Consider the following 11,016-nt stretch of genomic DNA (forward strand, 5'->3'; position numbering starts at 1 on the left):
AGTCTCTCCAGTGACCTAGTACTTCACTGTCCAGGCTGCAGCAGGGTTTCTATGGTGACCACACACTTGTCATCTGAGCTGTGGTTAGTACAGTTGTGGTGAGGTGGTCTGGGGAAAATCTTAGTTCCCACAGCTCTATCCTGCTGCTACGTGGTACATGTGTAATGGTAAACTGGTTAGTGTGACAGTCCCACTGTCTCCAAGACACACCACCAACTGCGTGCAGGCTTTGATTACCCTGGGAGCCTGCTGCATTGCTGCACTGCGCACGCTCACCAAACATGCCTAGGCCAGTGAGTTCCCAGTCAGTCATAACCTGGCTCCAGTGTGTAAGTCCATTCTGCATATCTTGTGCATAAACGTTCTACAGGATATTTTCTGTATTACATGCGTCTGTGGTGTACATAGCAATATTATGTGAAATGTAAGAGCTGCAAATGAATGACAGAACCAACCACTCAAGTGTCATGCCAAAGAAAACACCAAATAAACTTTGAACAGTGTTGGGGGGGTGGCTATGTCATTCTACAGGGTTCCAATTTTGTTATATTTTCTCTCTCTTTTTTTTCAGAACTTCCCTCCTAATGTATGTGGTATGATATTTCATTGTGATTTTAATTTGCTTTTTCCTGCTGACTAGTCATAATGATTACCTTTTAATATATCAAGTAGATATGCATAAATACTCTTTGGAAAATCCTCTTTGAACCCTTTTCCTATTTTCAAATCAGTTTGTTTGGTGATTTTTTTTGTATTGCATTGTAGGAATTCCTTAATTATTTTGTATATCAAACCTTGATTATACATTGAAAGTATTTTCCAGAAAACATGGGTGGATAGTTTTGATAGGAGTACAAAGGTTCTTGTATCCACAGATCTCCAGGGAAACCAGGAATGTTAATCACAGAGGGGTGTCTCCTCAAAGGAGAAAAATACCTGTTTTTCCATCCTGAAGGCTGGGAATTAGAGGTGATTAACATCTTGGTGATCAACATTGCCTTTGGATCAGGCCACATCAAGCTTCCACAACCAGAACTGGAAGTAGCTGGTAGTCAAAATGACCCTTACATTCTCTACATAGCTAAGGGGTGCCCCTGAGCTCCCACACCAGGACCTTAGGTGGCTAGTAGCCAAAACAACTTCTATGATATCTGTATGACTATGACCATACCAAATCCTTCTCTAGGCCTCTAAGCTAATACAGGTAGCCATCTCTAGATCTCACCTTCTTGAAGAAATGGCATGTACTTTGAGTTGAATTTCTATATTATTATGTCTCCTTCTGCCCTAGGAATTGTATTACAGCAGGAAACAGGTTTTCCAAATTGTATGTACTGTCTTTAAATAATCTGGCAATAAATAGCCTAGAATCAGATGCCTGAAGTTCGATCCAGCCTAAGTAAGGCTGAACTGAGTTTTCATTCTTACCTCTTTATGGATCATTTTTCTGCCTACCTTGATACCTGAGGACCCCCTCAAAGTTTCATGACTTTGAGTTTGCAACGAATTCCGGAATATGGGAAAAAAATACAAGAGAATTAAAATTAGGCAAGTAGGACAAGAGTCTGAGAGCTTCTCTGGTATAGCTAAGTGGAAAAGCATTTGCCAAGCATGTGTGTAGCCCTGGGTTTCATAATAAACAGCACAACACAAGAGAAGTTCTGCAAACCAAATTAACAAAACAAAAAGCCATCCTACGGAGTGAAGGTTACATAACTAGTTGAACATACCAAAACTCATTGCATTCCTTACATCTCAATAAAGATAATTTTGTTTTGTTTTGTTTTTCGAGATAGGGTTTTTCTGGGTAGCTCTGGCTGTCCCGGAGCTGGCTTTGTATACCAGACTGGCCTTGAACTCGTTCATACACCTTCCTCTGCTAAGATTAAAGGCATGTGCCACCTCTACCTAGCAAGAAAAAAAATTTTAATGAGTGAAAAAGAATCCAAAGGAATCTCAAATACCCATCAATTATTATTATTGCCAAAATTAACATAATATGCATATGCAAATATTTAGCATACAAGTCAGAGAAAATAATTTAATTATTACAAAACAAAATATATGGAGACTTCTATTTGGAAATTAAATGTTGCAAGAGGGTCTGGAAGATGACACTCCGTATCTTTATTGCCAGCATTTAGGGGGAATCAATCGTGGGTGGTTTGAGAAAGCTATTCTATGAAGTGATAATAAACACTAGTTTTGATAGCAAAACAAAAATGGAAGAGCGCATTCTTCAGATCAGAACAGTGGAGTCAGAGTCCATGCCACATGGCTCAGTCCCACCTGGGGAGAGATTTGGTCCAAGTACAAAGTGACCGCAAGTGGGGAGGGCTGGAATCACGCCTTATTACAAAGCAAGGGGTTCAGAAAAATACAGACGCTACTTACAATACCAGATAATTTACAGAAAAAAGAGGCAGAAAGGGAGAGAAAGAGAACAGAAAGGAAGGAGGTATGGGGAGAGAAAAGGAGAGGGAGAGGGAGGGTGTGTGTGTGTGTGTGTGTGTGTGTGTGTGTGTGTGAGAGAGAGAGAGAGAGAGAGAGAGAGATTTATTATAGATGAAACAAAAGTGCCATGTGTAATGTAAGTTTCTTCTGAGATTGAAACATTCCATCCTGGGGCTGGAGAGATGGTTCAGTGAGTGGTTAAGATCACTGGTTCAGAGGACCTGAGTTTAATTCCCAAAACCCACATGGCAGCTAACAACTGTCTGTAACTCCAATTCTGGGGATCCAATATCATCATGCAGACATACATGTAAGAAAAACACAAATGTACATGAACTACAAATACATAAATCATCATAAAATTAATGTAAAAAAAGGAAACATTCCATCTTGCAGGGATGCTCTTTAAGCAGGAAGGTAAATAATTCAAAATAGCTTCAGGAAGTCCCTGAAACTGACAAGGTTCATTAGGTTTCTTCTTCCCAAGAGTAAACAATAAAGGCTACTGAAAGTCACTCTCGACCAGACAATCTGCAAAGAAAACTCTGAGACCAGGTCAGTTGTCTGCAAGAAGCAGAAACCAGCAAAGGTGCATGGAAGAGGTTTAGACCAATTGAGTCATTTGGAAAGGACACTTTCCAGTCTGTTGATCTGCCAGCTTTGTGTGCTGTCACTCATGCCGGCCTGGGCCTTGGTGATGAATCTGTCAATGAGTTGTTTCTGCTCCTTTAGGTAATCCTTCTCCTATATTTCTGTCAGTAACCCCAGTAAAAGTCAGAGTTCACCGAGTTGGACCTTCGTGCTATCAATATTTTGGTCTGTCATAAGCTCCCTATCTGGGGTGAGTAGACATGTATGCTACATCATCTCAGGAACAGTTTTGTCATACAATACCATGGAACTAAACTGACGGTAGAGAGACATTGCATAGACCAAGCCAAAAACAAAAATGGAGACTCCAAAAGCACCACGGTCAGCTGAATGTGTAGTTCAGTTAGTACTTCCTTGCCTAGGATGCACTAAACTGAGCAAGAAGAACCATGCCGACATCCTGGAAATTAAGTGACAATTACAGGAGGTTCAAAGTAGGATGCCTTCCTGAAACACATGAGGGACTGTCTCAAATGAATGAATGAATGAATGAATGAACACAAATAAAGCACAACCAACACTGAATGCATTACCGAGTAGGTTTGTAGTACAAGGAGACAGTAGTGGTATTGGGGTCTGCATACTTCACAGGTTCTGAGGACATTGTCTCTTCTCGGCATTTAATACAAATCAGGAGCAAGAAGCCCTTTGATAAGAACCAGGCTGAGTCAGTGGCTTGGCATCTGTAGAAACAAAGATTCCTCCCTGTACCGTCCACTCTGGCAATCAACGCAAATGTCCGCGGACTTACCTTAGATTCCTTGTGATAAAACACCTGACAAAAACATCTTAATGGAGAACAAGTTTATTTGGCTAACCGTTCCAGCTACACTCTATCATAGCATGGAAGTCACAGTGGCAAAAGCTTGAAAGGATTGGTCTCGTTACATTTGTCGTCAGAAGAGAACAATAGTGGCACATGTGCCACTGTTCGTGAAACAATACCTAAATGAACTCGGTTGAGAAAATCTCTCACAAACACGTCCATAGGCCAACCTAATCTGGACAATTTATCATCGAGATTCCCTTACCAGGTGACTTCTATATTGTGTCAAATGAAAGACCATCCCTAGTTATAATACTCTCTGCACGGCCCGTGAACCACACCCTCTAGCTGCAAGACAAGGAACATAAAGATAAGAATGAGGATTGCACAAAACTTTGTGCTTTGTCAGACAAAGGTAAACGAGATGAGGAAGAAGCAGGCTCTACCCCTTATTTCAGTCTATCACCTGCATAGACAGCGACATTTGTGCTCTGATAAGCGAGCACGGAGAGTCTGCACCTAGTCACATATGATCACAATGATCAGGTGTGAACACAGGTACAGTTGAGCTCATGCAAGTGAGCACAGAAAGGCAGAGACTGTCTGTACCTGACCTCAGGCAAATGACCACAGAAACCGTGTGCACTGAGGCTCGAGAGTCACTGCAGAGAGGGAGACATTATATCACATCTAAATGTAATTTGGTGGAAAGCTTTGTCCTATATTCTTCGATCTTCCATTTATTTCCTGTCTTTTTTCTTTTCTTCTTTTAAAATATAGCCTTTTTGAATAGCACAGGTTAGCCTGGTTTGGGAGCGCTGGTTTGCCTTATGTGCCCAAGTACTCGGGTTGATTACTTCTGTAATGGGGTTTCTCTACCATTTCCATTTGAGTCTAACTTTCATTTATTCTCTTCTTTTATATCATTTCCTGTTTCTATTTCCTTTTTATTTTTGCACATTTTTCAATTGTTTTAATAGAAATCACTATTACTCAGCTTGTTTTCTTTATATTTAAACTTTCATTAGGACACACTCAGGTCCTATATTCCACAAAGGCTATTGGAATTATTGTATTTTCACAGCTGGTTTATCCATCAGTTTTGGTCATTTCTGCATTTAGCATTCTTCTCCTAGTATAGAGTTTTAGATCACGATTCGTACCCTGACTCTGACTGTGTGAGCTGAAGCTTTAGCTACTGAGCCTCACCTCAAGTCCACTGGAGTGGAAACCTCATGTCTACTACAGCATGGTCTCATTTGGACATTGAAAGGACTTCAGCTTAAAGAAAATGGATAACTAAAGCAATCTAAAACCGACTAAATCCCATCACATAAACACACACAAACACACACACACACACACACACACACACACACACACATACACACACACACACACACACACACCACCACCACCACCACACACCACCACCACCCCAGGCACCACGACTCCTTCCAAAATTACCAATTACTAAGTAATAGATTCCTATGAGGGCATTAAATGAAATCCCAGAGAGTGAAGCGAAATTCTGATTAAGGCAATGATCAACAAAATCAGAGGACTCTCCCCCAAAAGAACTTCCAAATTAACTCGGACAATACAAATGAACCACTGGATGGAATCAAGGCTTCCATACACGATGTGAAAGAGAAATTCAATAAAGAGATTAAAAACAGTGGAAATTACATTGATATTTTTAAAAAAGAGTAGCTCAATAAGCAAATTTTTAAAAAACAAAATAAAACTTGCCAAGCACAGCAGCTCGCAGCTGTAATCCCAGCAATCCAGAGACTGAGGCAAGCAGTTTCTGTGAGTTCGAGGCCAGCCTGGTTTACAGAGTGAGTTCCAGGACAGCCAGGGCTACACAGAAAAACCCTGTCTCAAACAAATAAAAATAAAAAAATAAAAGGGCAGCAACAACCAGGAAGTTGAGCCTAAGAGACATACTGTGTGTGCTGTGGAGGTCAGGGCTGGAGACATGCTGTTGTCAAGCCCCGTGGAGCCCAGAGGATCATGAGGACAGTCCATCACTGAGCACCTAGCTTTACACGGCTAAACTTAGCATTTTTAGAATTTTGAATATTTAAAAAAACTTTGAATTTTTAAATGCTGAAATCTTTAATGACTGTGAAAGTTTTTTTTGAAGTTTTATATTGTGATATTGACGTTAACGTGAAATTGTAGGTATGAACAAAACAGGAAGGATTATGGCTTAAAGGTGATGTGATTTCACCACTAAGGTCAAGGAAGAGGAGGCCGACAGCTTAAAAGAGCCAGATGGGGTGGAGGACACCAAATCCTCTAAATCAACTGAGCAAAGCTCATGTGAATTCACAGACTGAGGCAGCAAGGCCAGGACCTGCAGGTCTGCACGGGTCTGCATGGGTCTGCATGGGTCTGCACCAGGTCCTCTGCAAATATGTTATATAGCTCTTAGCTTAGTGTTTTTATGAGAATCCTGAGTGTGTGAATGAGTGAGTCTCTGTGCCTTCTTTTGGGACTCTTTTCCTCCTGTTGGGTTACCTTGTCCAAATTTGGTGTGATGGTTTTTGTTTTATCTTACTAGGTTTTATTTCATTATGTTTTGTTATTGCCACTTTAAAGCCTGTTCTTTTTTCTTTTTTTAATTGGATTTTCTAATTTACGGTTTCAATGTTATCCCCTTTCACAGTTTCCCATCCATAAGCCCCCTATCCCAACCCCCCTTCTTCTATGAAGGTGTTCGCTCACCCACCCCTTCCCACCTGCCTGCACTGACATTCCCCTACACTGGGGTCCATCATTGGCAGGACCAAGGGCTTCTCCTCCCATTGGTGCCCAACAAGGCCATCCTCTGCTACATATGCAGCTGGAGCCATGAGTCTGTCCATGTGTACTCTTTGGGTAGTGGTTTAGTTCCTGGGAACTCTGATTGGTTGGTATTGTTGTTCTTATGGGGTTGCAAACCCCCTCAGCTCCTTCAATCCTTTCTCTAATTCCTCCAATGGGGACCCTGTTCGCAGTTCAATGGTTGGCTGTGAGCATTCACCTCTGTATTTGTCATGCTCTGGCAGAGCCTCTCAGTAGATGGCTATATCAGGCTCTGTCAGCATTTTTGCTAATCCCTCCATCACCCTTCCCTTTTCTACCAAGCCAGTGCATTGCTCCTTCTCAAATTCATGGCCCCGTTTTTCCTTCATTGATATCGTTACATATAATTGTTGCATGATACACATATATGCATGCATACATATATATGATATATATATCATATATCATATATATCAAATTGATCCACCTGCCTCTGCCTCTGGAATTCTGGAGTGCTGGGATTAAAGGCATGCACCACCACCAATTGGCCTTACTGCCCTTTTATTCTATTAGTGAGGTTTTTGTTTGCTTGCATATTGTTTCTTTTTTTTAAACTGCACCTTCTTTATTTTGCATATTTTAATTTCAGAACAAAATAAAACAAACCAAAAAAAAAAAAAACACAATACAAAACACACAACCCTGCTATTCTGTGGGAGGAGATCTTCCTGCCTTAAGGCACAAGGACAGGATAGAAGAGATTCTTGTAGACATGAGCAGAGCGCCAAGTGGGTCAGGGCCAGTCAAGGCTGTTGGGGGAGCCACAGGGATACTATACAGAGGGCAGGGGCTTCCCAGGAGCCTTTAATTCACTTCTTCCATGCTAGAGGCATCCTCATCACCCTCCAGTGGGGGGGATCTCATCAGGAACAGCAGCACTGGGCCCTTCTGCAGTGACCTCATCTTCATCAATGCCCAGGCCTAAGTTTAATCATGCAGTAGATGCAGTTGGAGTGGGTTTGGGTGTCCTCAAGTAAGAAGCCAGAGGAGAGCAGAGAAGTTTCAAACAGCAGCACCACCAGGTCTTTGACAGCTTTGTCGTTTTTGTCTGCTTCAGCCTTCTGCCGCAGAGTCTCCACAATGGGGTGGTCAGGGTTGATCTCTAGGTGTTTCTTGGCCATCATGTAGCCCATTGTAGAATTGTCTCACAGTGCCTGAACCTTCATTATCCGTTCCATGTTGGCCAGCCATAGGTGCTTGTCACAATGCAGCAGGGTGAAGACACAAGCCTATTGGAGATAGTCACTTTTTCAACCTTCTTATCCAAGATCTCCATTTTCTTCTTCTCTTCCTCATCCTCTGGTAGCTCCAGGCCCTCCTTGGTACCGAGACCAGGCTCTTGCCATCGAATTCCTTGAGTTGCTGCACGCAGAACTCATCAATAGGTTCAGTCACATACACCACCTCAAAGCCCCGTTTCCGCACACACTCCATGAAGGCAGAGTTAGCCACTCGCTCTTTGCTCTCACCAATGATATAGTAGATGGACTTCTGTGTCTCCTTCATGCGAGACACATACTCTGACAGGGAAGTCATCTCATCTCCAGACTGAGAGGTGTGGCAGCGAAGGAGCTCAGAGAGGCAGCGACGGTTAGTGGAATCCTCATGGAGTCCAAGCTTTAAATTCTTGGAGAATGCCTCATAAAATTTCTTGTAGTTCTCTTTGTCTTCAGCCAACTCAGAGAAGAACTCAAGGCACTTCTTCACAGTGTTCTTGCAGATGACTTGCAGGATCTTGCTGTGCTGGAGCATTTCTCGGGAGATGTTCAGAGGCAGGTCCTCAGAATCAACCACACCACGGATCAAGTTGAGGTACTCAGGTATCAGCTCATCACAGCTGTCCATGATGAACACATGACAGACATATTATTTGATGTTCTTCTTCTTGTTGTTGTTCTCAAAGAGGTCAAAGGGAGCTCGCCAGGAAATGAAGAACAATGCCCTGAATTCCAACTGCCCTTCTACAGAGAAGTGCTTGACTGCCAAGTGGTCTTCCCAGTCATTGGTGAGGCTCTTATAGAATTCCCACCATATTCCTCTTGGAGTGATGTCATCAGGATTTCTGGTCCAGATAGACTTTGTCTTATTCAGCTCTTCCTGGTCAATGTACTTCTCCTTGGTCTTCTTTGTTTTCTTTTCTTATCTTTGCCACTCTCATCCTCCTCATCAGATCCCACATCTTCAATCTTAGGCTTCTCCTCATCCTCCTTATCTTCCTCCTCATCCCCTTTCTCTTCCTCTGCCTCATCATCACTGATCTCCTCTCATTCCTTCTCCAGGTAGACGGTGATGGGGTAACCTATGAACTGCGAGTGTTTCTTCACCACTTCCTTGACCCTCCTCTCCTCTAAGTACTCTGTCTGGTCTTCTTTGAGGTGAAGGATCACTTTGGTACCCCGGCCAATGGGCTCACCGTGGTCTGCACGGACGGTAAAGGATCCACCAGCAGAAGACTCCCAGGCATACTGTTCATCACCGTTGTGCTTCGTGATCACAACTACTTTCTCCACCATCAGGTAGACAGAGTAGAAGCTGACACCAAACTGCCCAATCATGGAGATGTTTGCACCAGCCTGGAGAGCCTCCATGAATGCCTTTGTACCAGACTTAGCAATGGTTCCCAAGTTATTTATGAGGTCAGCCTTGGTCATGCCAATGCCCGTGTCCACCAAAGTCAGCGTGCGCTCCTGAGGGTTGGGGATGATGTCAATCTTCAGCTCTTTCCCGCTGTCCAACTTGGAAGGGTCTTTCAGGCTCTCATACCGAATCTTGTCCAGGGCATCAGAAGTTTAGAGATCAACTCCCAGAGGAAAATCTCTTGGTTTGAGTAGAAAGTGTTGATGATGAGGGACATCAGCTGGGCAATTTCTGCCTGAAAGGCAAAAGTCTCCACCTCTTCCTGTCCATGGTGCACTTCCTCAGGCATCTTGACAAGAAAGACGAGTAGTAGTACAGAGCAGGGTGGGCCCAGAGCACGTCCGACTCTCACAGCAAGCCTAGGCTGTGTGGGGGTGACTCAAGAGAGCTTGTTTCTTTTTCTTACAATATACTTTGATTTTGTCTGTGTGTGTGTGTTTGCGTGTGTGTGTGTGTGTGTGTGTGTGTGTGTGTGTGTGTGTGTGTGTTTATACACGCGCGCGCACGTGCACATGCGCAAAGGTATGACTTGTCCTTTTTTCACTTTGTCTACCTGACACAAACCTAAACATATTTGAGAATGGAGAATTTTTAATTAATTAATTTACATCAAATGCTGACATCCTGCCAGTCCCTCCCCACAGAGACCGTTCCTTTCTCCTCTGAGAGAGTGGAGTCCCTGAAATCCCCACCCTATTCGACAAGCCTTTGCCAAAGGTAGGCATATTCTTTCTCACTGACGCCAGACAAGGCACCCCAATTGGGGAATGGATACCACATTCGGGTTACACTTTAGGGAGAGCCTCTGTTTCAGTCGTTGTAGGGTCCACATGGAGACTAAGCCGCATGTCTGCTACATATATGCCAGGGGCCTTGTTCAAGCCCATGTGTGTTCTTTGGTTGGTGGCTTAGTTTCTTAGAGCTCCCAAAGCAGGACCCACAGTGGAAAGATAGGTACACCAAACAACCCAAAATATGTCCTTTCTAAAAGAAATATGGGGACAAAAATGGAACAGAAACTGAAAGAAGGTCCAAGCAATACTCAGCCCAATTTGAAGCCCATCCCAAGGGCAGGCACTAATCCCCTAACACTATTAATAATACTCTGTTGGGCTTGCAGACAAAGGCCCAGCAGCACTGTCCACTGAGAGGCTCCACCCCGTGCTTGACTGAAACAGATGCAGAGACCCACAAGCTAAACACTGGATGAAGGTTTGGGAACCTTAGAGAAGAGTAGGGGGAAGATTAAAGGCCCTGAAAGGGATGGGAACTGCACAGGAGGATCAAGAGAGTTAACTAACCTGGACCTCTGGGAGAAAACGAAATTTTAAATGAGAAAGAGTATTCCGATATGCCTGAAGGCAAGTTTCTGGGATGGGGACAGTCCGTTGAGGATGGTTACATCCCTGGGCATGTAGTGTTGATGATGTAAGAAATCAGACTGAGCAAGCCACGAGGAGCAAGGCAGCAAAGAGTATTCCACCATAACCTTAGCTTCAGTTCCTACACTGATTTTCCTGGACCATGGACTACAAGTTGTAGATAAAGTAAAGAGTTTCTTCTCTAAGTAACTTTAGCACTTGGTGCATTATGGTAGCAACAGAGAATCGAAGTCTCCAGGTTTATTTTTCTGCCACAGATAAACCCTCAAACCC

General features: G+C 43.2%; 1 pseudogene; it reads right to left on the reverse strand.

Annotated features, from left to right (window-relative positions):
* Window positions 1–7,365: 7,365 nt before the first annotated feature.
* LOC116889184 lies at window positions 7,366–9,656 on the reverse strand (annotated as a pseudogene).
* Between the last annotated feature and the right edge of the window lie 1,360 nt (window positions 9,657–11,016).

This window comes from Rattus rattus, chromosome X (assembly GCF_011064425.1).
Source record: "Rattus rattus isolate New Zealand chromosome X, Rrattus_CSIRO_v1, whole genome shotgun sequence".
In the NCBI taxonomy this organism is placed as follows: domain Eukaryota; kingdom Metazoa; phylum Chordata; class Mammalia; order Rodentia; family Muridae; genus Rattus; species Rattus rattus.